This window comes from Rattus rattus, chromosome 17 (assembly GCF_011064425.1).
Source record: "Rattus rattus isolate New Zealand chromosome 17, Rrattus_CSIRO_v1, whole genome shotgun sequence".
Taxonomy (NCBI): Eukaryota; Metazoa; Chordata; class Mammalia; order Rodentia; family Muridae; genus Rattus; species Rattus rattus.
The window spans coordinates 42,386,409-42,392,224 of record NC_046170.1 but is presented as its reverse complement, the minus strand read 5'-3'; the positions used below and the strand labels follow the sequence as shown (position 1 = coordinate 42,392,224).

At 48.2% G+C, this 5,816-nt stretch overlaps 1 long non-coding RNA gene across 1 annotated transcript; it reads right to left on the bottom strand.

The window, feature by feature from the left end:
- Positions 1–270: 270 nt before the first annotated feature.
- LOC116886341 lies at positions 271–4,876 on the bottom strand. The gene is made up of 3 exons (XR_004386098.1): positions 4,608–4,876; positions 2,462–2,575; positions 271–394 (listed from the first exon to the last, which is right to left on the bottom strand). It is a non-coding gene; the product is annotated as an uncharacterized LOC116886341 (long non-coding RNA).
- Positions 4,877–5,816: the final 940 nt, after the last annotated feature.

Genomic DNA, 5,816 nt, shown 5'->3' with positions numbered 1-5,816 from the left:
ACAGGAGGAAGCAGTGACACAGTGACAGGTGAGTGCCCTCCCTGAGGAGCTCATCACAAACCCACGTCTCTCCATCTTCCTCTGTGTTCAAACTGTGTTCTCGGAGGTTCCTTTCTTCATGCCTCTAAGGGGAGCAGGGCGCAACCTTCAGACACAGGTCTCCAAGCAGCCCTGGGAAGGCTTAAGGTGTATGTGTGCGCGCGTGTGAGCATGTCTGTCCATGTGCATGTGGTAAGCGTGTGCATGGCATGCGTGCATGTGTGTGTGTGTGGTGTGTGCATGCATGTAGTGTGTGAGTGGAGTATGGTGTGTGTGCACGCATGGGGTGGGGCTGACTTGCCACAGCTGGCTTCATTCATCTCTGAGTTTCTGCATCGCCGAGACTGTCCCCCTGCTAAAGGAGACATTGCGGCTTGAAATGAGACTTCACTGATTTATCTCCCCAAACCCTGGAGACAATTCTCTGCTACTTCCAATTTATTGTTTAAGTAAGTTGATGTGTTTAATGCAATGCTTTAAATGCGACATTTAAACAAACTGATCGATCTCACACGAGTTTTCCTGGGTTACATGTTAGGTTTGCTCTGTCCCTCCAGGAGCATCAGCAGCCTGGGATAGCAGTGGACCGTCCGCTTTTCTCCTCCTGCAGCCATTCCCACAGCCTAGATTCCAGTTTGCATTAGTCTGACTTTAGATTCTCGCCATGCCACTGCACAGAGATCCACCTGCCTGCCTCCCGGGCACTGGGGTGAAAGGTGTGTGTCACCAACCCCTGAGTGACACCACTTTTTGTCCTTTGTTTTTGGCACCACTCTTTAGTAGCTTAGTTGGGTTGTGGTCAACATGTAACACAGCACAAGTTTAAGGTGTGCACCCCAGAGCTAATGAGGTGGTTCAGAGCTGAAAACCGCTTGCTATGCAAGTCCGACGCTCTGAGCTGGATCCCTGCAACCCACAGTGGAAGAAAGAAAGGACTACTGAAAGCTATCCTCCGACTTCTCCATGTGCACAGTGGCACACGTGTACCCTCCTCTGTCCTTCTCTGTCTGTCTGTCTGTCTCTCTCTCTCTATCAACAAAAAAAAAAAAACAAAAAACAAAAAACAAAAAACAAAACAGTAACAACTGAAAAGGATTCATGTATCAGTTCCAGAGTCTGACTAGTCACAAATCCTTTGCTGCTGTCCAGTCCCTGATAAAGTCACCATCTGGGATCTTTCTCCTGTCATTCTATCCACTGTCCTACCTGTGCTGGCTACTTTTATATTTGCTTTACCCGAGCTAGATTCGGTGACAGAGGAGAGAGCCTCAACTGAGAAAATGCCCCCGTAAGAACAGGCTACAGACAAGCCTGCAGGGCACTTTCTTAATTAGTGATCAATGGGGGGGGGCAGCCCACTGTGGGCGGTGCCATCCCTGGGCTGGTGGTCCTGGGATCTATAAGAAAGCAGGCTGATTGAGCATCAGGGAGCAAGCCAGTAAGCAGCGCCCCTCCATGGCCTCTGCATCAGCTCCTGCCTCCAGGGCCCTTCCCTGAGCTCCTGCCCTGACTTCCAAATAAACCCTCTCCTCCCTGAGTTGCTTTTGGTCATGGTGACACATCACAAGGATACTGACCCCAAGTGAGACACATCCACATGTCACTTTCTCCTGTCCAGATGCACACTAACATGTGAGTTCTGTCTGTCTGCCTGTTCATCTCTCTCTCTCTCTCTCTCTCTCTCTCTCTCTCTCTCTCTCTCTCTCTCTCTCTCTCTCTCTCTGTGTGTGTGTGTATGAATGCATGAGTGTCTGCACTGTGGCAGGTGTGTGGAGGTCGGAGGACCTCGGGTTTCAGCTGTCAGTCAGGTGTCAGTCCTTGCCTCCCCCCCTGTTTTAGGCACCGTCTCTGTGACTCTTTTCTTTCTTTTTTTCTTTTTTCTTTTTCTTTTTCTTTTCTTTTCTTTTCTTTTTTTTTTTTTTTTTTTTTTTTTTTGGAGCTGGGGACCAGAACCCAGGGCCTTGCACTTGCTAGGCAAGCACTCTACCACTGAGCTATCCCCAACCCCTTCTGTGACTCTTTTCTACTCCATACACCAGGCTCGATAGCCCCTGAGTTGCCAAGGAGTGTCCCATCGGTATGTCCTGGATTATGGTGCCTCAAAGTGTTGAGAAGAGACACCCACCTGTGGCTGTTTGGAACTGTCTTAACTTTAGGATGCTGCTAAGTTCACAAAATCTGTCAGAAATCATTCCCTCCATTTGGATTTCCTGGAGGAGTTTGGGGCAGGGGGGTGTCTGGAGTTCAGAGTTTCCAGAATGTTTGATAGAGTGTTCCAGTGAATGAACCTGGGGTTGGAGACGTCCTTGTGAGGGCTCTGAGGGTGATAAATCCAACCTCCAGAATGGTCGTATGAGATGCAGAGAGCCCATTCCGTCTTGGTTGAGACTTGGTGTTTTGTTCTCTGGGGGAATCCACTCACCTTCTTGGGGTCGTGGAGTGTGTGAGTGGACGTTGACCATGGTGGTCCTCTTCTACCCTTTTCCTGTCTGCAGAAGTTTTACAGTAATAATCTCCTTGGTGAACAGCCATTGCACTGAAATACACAAATACAGCAAATGTCTTCGAAAAACTGTGGACAAAAATCAATTATTTCGAGATCGGAGGTGACTAAGATTTACATGCTCCTCTCAAACTTTGACTAGTCAAATTAGCAAAATTTTTTTTAGAGGAACTGAGAACTATTGTTAATTAGGTTAAGTAAGTAGATCCTAATTTAAACTCTGCACTGGCCCTCAGGAAACACCCTTCATTTCAAATTCCCTCGTAGCAAGGCCTACAACGGTTTGGGTTGTAGGTACTTTGCAAGTTCTGGAAAATCCCCCAAAGCAGGGTGGGATGACCAAGCCTGGTTTGCCCAGGGCTTGCCCAGTGAGAGTGGCAGAGGGCTCATGTCCTGAATGACCTGATGTGCCTGAATTAATTAGGCCCCCTTCTCAAACCCCAAAATCAATGGCTAAGAGCCTGCTCCATCCCAGGTTTGGAAGGAAAACACAACCTGCTTGACTATTTTAATAAAAGAAACACAGACTTTTTATTGTTATTATTATTTTTCAGTTTCTTTTTGAGTAAGGGTTTTTCTGTGTAGCTCTGGCTGTCCTGGAACTTCGTAGACCAGGCTAGCCTCCAGCTCACAGAGATCTGCCTGCCCCTGCCTCTGCCTCAAGTGTCGGGGTTGAAGGTGCGTGCCCAGCAGGAAACACTTTAATTACATGCTATCTGGAAAGAACGCACAGGCATCTAGACTTTCTGTCTTGTACAAAATACCCCAAACTGTAGGCCACACAGTGTCTCTGTCCCCTGGGGGTGCGGTGAGGGATACACATGCAGGGTAGGGGTATCCAAGGCCAACATAAAAGTGATAAATGAGGGGTTGGGGATTTAGCTCAGTGGTAGAGCGCTTGCCTAGGGAAGCATAAGGCCCTGGGTTCGGTCCCAGCTCGAAAAAAAAGAACCAAAAAAAAAAAAAAAAAAAAAGTGATAAATGAGGTAAGGCAGGAAGATTCAAGTAGGGTAGAGAGTCTTGACAGCGGCGCTGACGGATTGCTTGATGAGATGGCAGCCAGCTATGAACTAGGCCAGCACCTCCTCAGAGTGACCCAGAAGAGGAGACCCAGGGACAGGAAACGGGAAAAAACACCAGCCTGAAGCCCTTCCAAACCCTGAGGACATGTGACCAAGCCTCCTCCAATGGCTTCTAGGGATTGTTCAACTGCACACATATTTGTAGTGAATATAAGAAAACAAAAAGTCACCGAAAATAGAACAAAATGCAAACAAGCCCCAAAACAAAAACAAATACAAATGCTGGTTGAGGACATACTCCACATTGCATACCATGCTTGGGAAACTTGACAATTAGTTCTTCAAAATAACCAAAGAAAACTGATCCTCCAGGCATTTACAAAGATGGGGAGGCCGGGCTGCAAACACTTCCGGCAAGGACACCAGAGAGCCCACCATGCAGAAACGAAGCCACAGCAGGAAATAGATACTAGAAATGGAATCTTGTGGGAGACATTCCCTCACCCCTCCTTCTCCTCCATCTCCTCCACCTCTCTCTCCTCCTCTTCTCTTTGCCATATAGGAGCGGGGACCAGGAATCCATGGATTCAGGAAAAGAAAGTCCTTTCTTTATTTGCCTTCTGTTCATGTGATAAGCACCAGTACTAAAAGCGACTTGGGGAGAAAGGATCTATTTCAGCTTAATTTGTCATCCAATATGAAGGAAACCAGGGCAGGCACTCAACGTAGAAAGTGAAGGCAAGAACAGAGGCAGAAGCCTTGGTGAACGCTGCCCATTGACTTGCTCCCGTGGCTTGCACACTCTGCTTTCCTGGACACCCCAGGACCACCAGCCCAGGGGTGGCCCCGCCTACAGTGGCCTGGACCCTCCCACATCCATCAATCAAGGAAATGCCCCACAGACTTCCCTACAGGTAAGTCTGATGGAAGCGGTTCCTCAGCTGAGGTTTCCTTCTTCCCATGTGACCCTAGATTTGTGCCAGGTTGACAAAAACAAAGCAAAACAAACAACCCCAAAACAAACAAAAAACAAAAAAACTTACCAGAACAATTTTCTTTTCACTTTTTCATTTTGAAGGTCTCGAGAGGTTGCCTAGGCTGGATCTAAACTCCCTTTGTAGTCTAAGCCGGCCTTAATCTCAATCCTCCTGCCTCAGCTTCCTGAGTAGTTGCAAGGAGAGGACTGCCTCAGGCCCTGGGAACTTTACACTGCCATCCCAGAGTCCTATAGGGGAAGAGGATATTTACTTACGGTTTTTAACTTTTGCGTTGACGTAACTCCAAACTTACAATTTGGAAGAAGCAGCAGAGAATGGCCCCATTTCCCACCCCGATTCTCCCCGTGTGCGTTACTGTCCTTCCCACCTCCTTCTCCACAGACGGCGCTCCACAGACTTTAGACTGACATTCACTTATTTGCGCATGCGCGCAGGCACCTAAAATAGCTCTGGGCAGCTCTGGTCCCAACGGGATCCATGCCCATCACCATCAGCTCTCTTAAGAGTCCACCAGCCCAACGGTGCGTGCAGAAACAGGGTCAGCATGGCGCAGAACCTTCCAGAAATCTATAAGCAAAGCGTAAACAGACCTGTACCAAATTTTCAGAGGAAGAAATCCCATAGTTTCAGGCAAACCCGGATGGTGGGGCTCCTCAGATGTCAGTCAGGACACCTTTAAAATTAATGTAATGCATGTAGGTAAGGCATTTCTGGTAAGCCATCCAAGGAGTTGCTCTACACAACCCTTCTGAGATGTCCGCATGATTCTGACATGTTCTCTAAGGTGAGGGAACCTGAGGGCATCCTGGTACACCAGACGAGCCAGTCACAAGAAGGTATGGCATGATTCCACACACTGAGTCCCTAAGAGAACAGCATGGCTCCCAGAGACAGGTGGGACTGGGGTCCTGGATGTTCGAGGTGTCCTTGATCTGGGATCCGGGAAGGTTCTTAGGGGTGACGGTTACACAGTGGTGGTGTGAACGACTTAATGTCACCCTGAACGCTTCAGGACAGTATGTTTTATGTAATGTGTGATGTGTTACAATGCTGTATTTTGTGTCCCTCCAAGTCCCATGTGTTAAAGGCTCCGTCCCCAGTATTTCCAAGGTGGTAATTGGGAGGTAGAAAACCTTTATGAGACGAGGTCTAGAGGGAGGTCTCTGGGTGATGTGCCTGTGAAAGAGATAGTAGGGCCCAGTCCTTCTGGTCTCTGCTGCCTTCATACTGCTACCATGACTCTGACTCACTGCA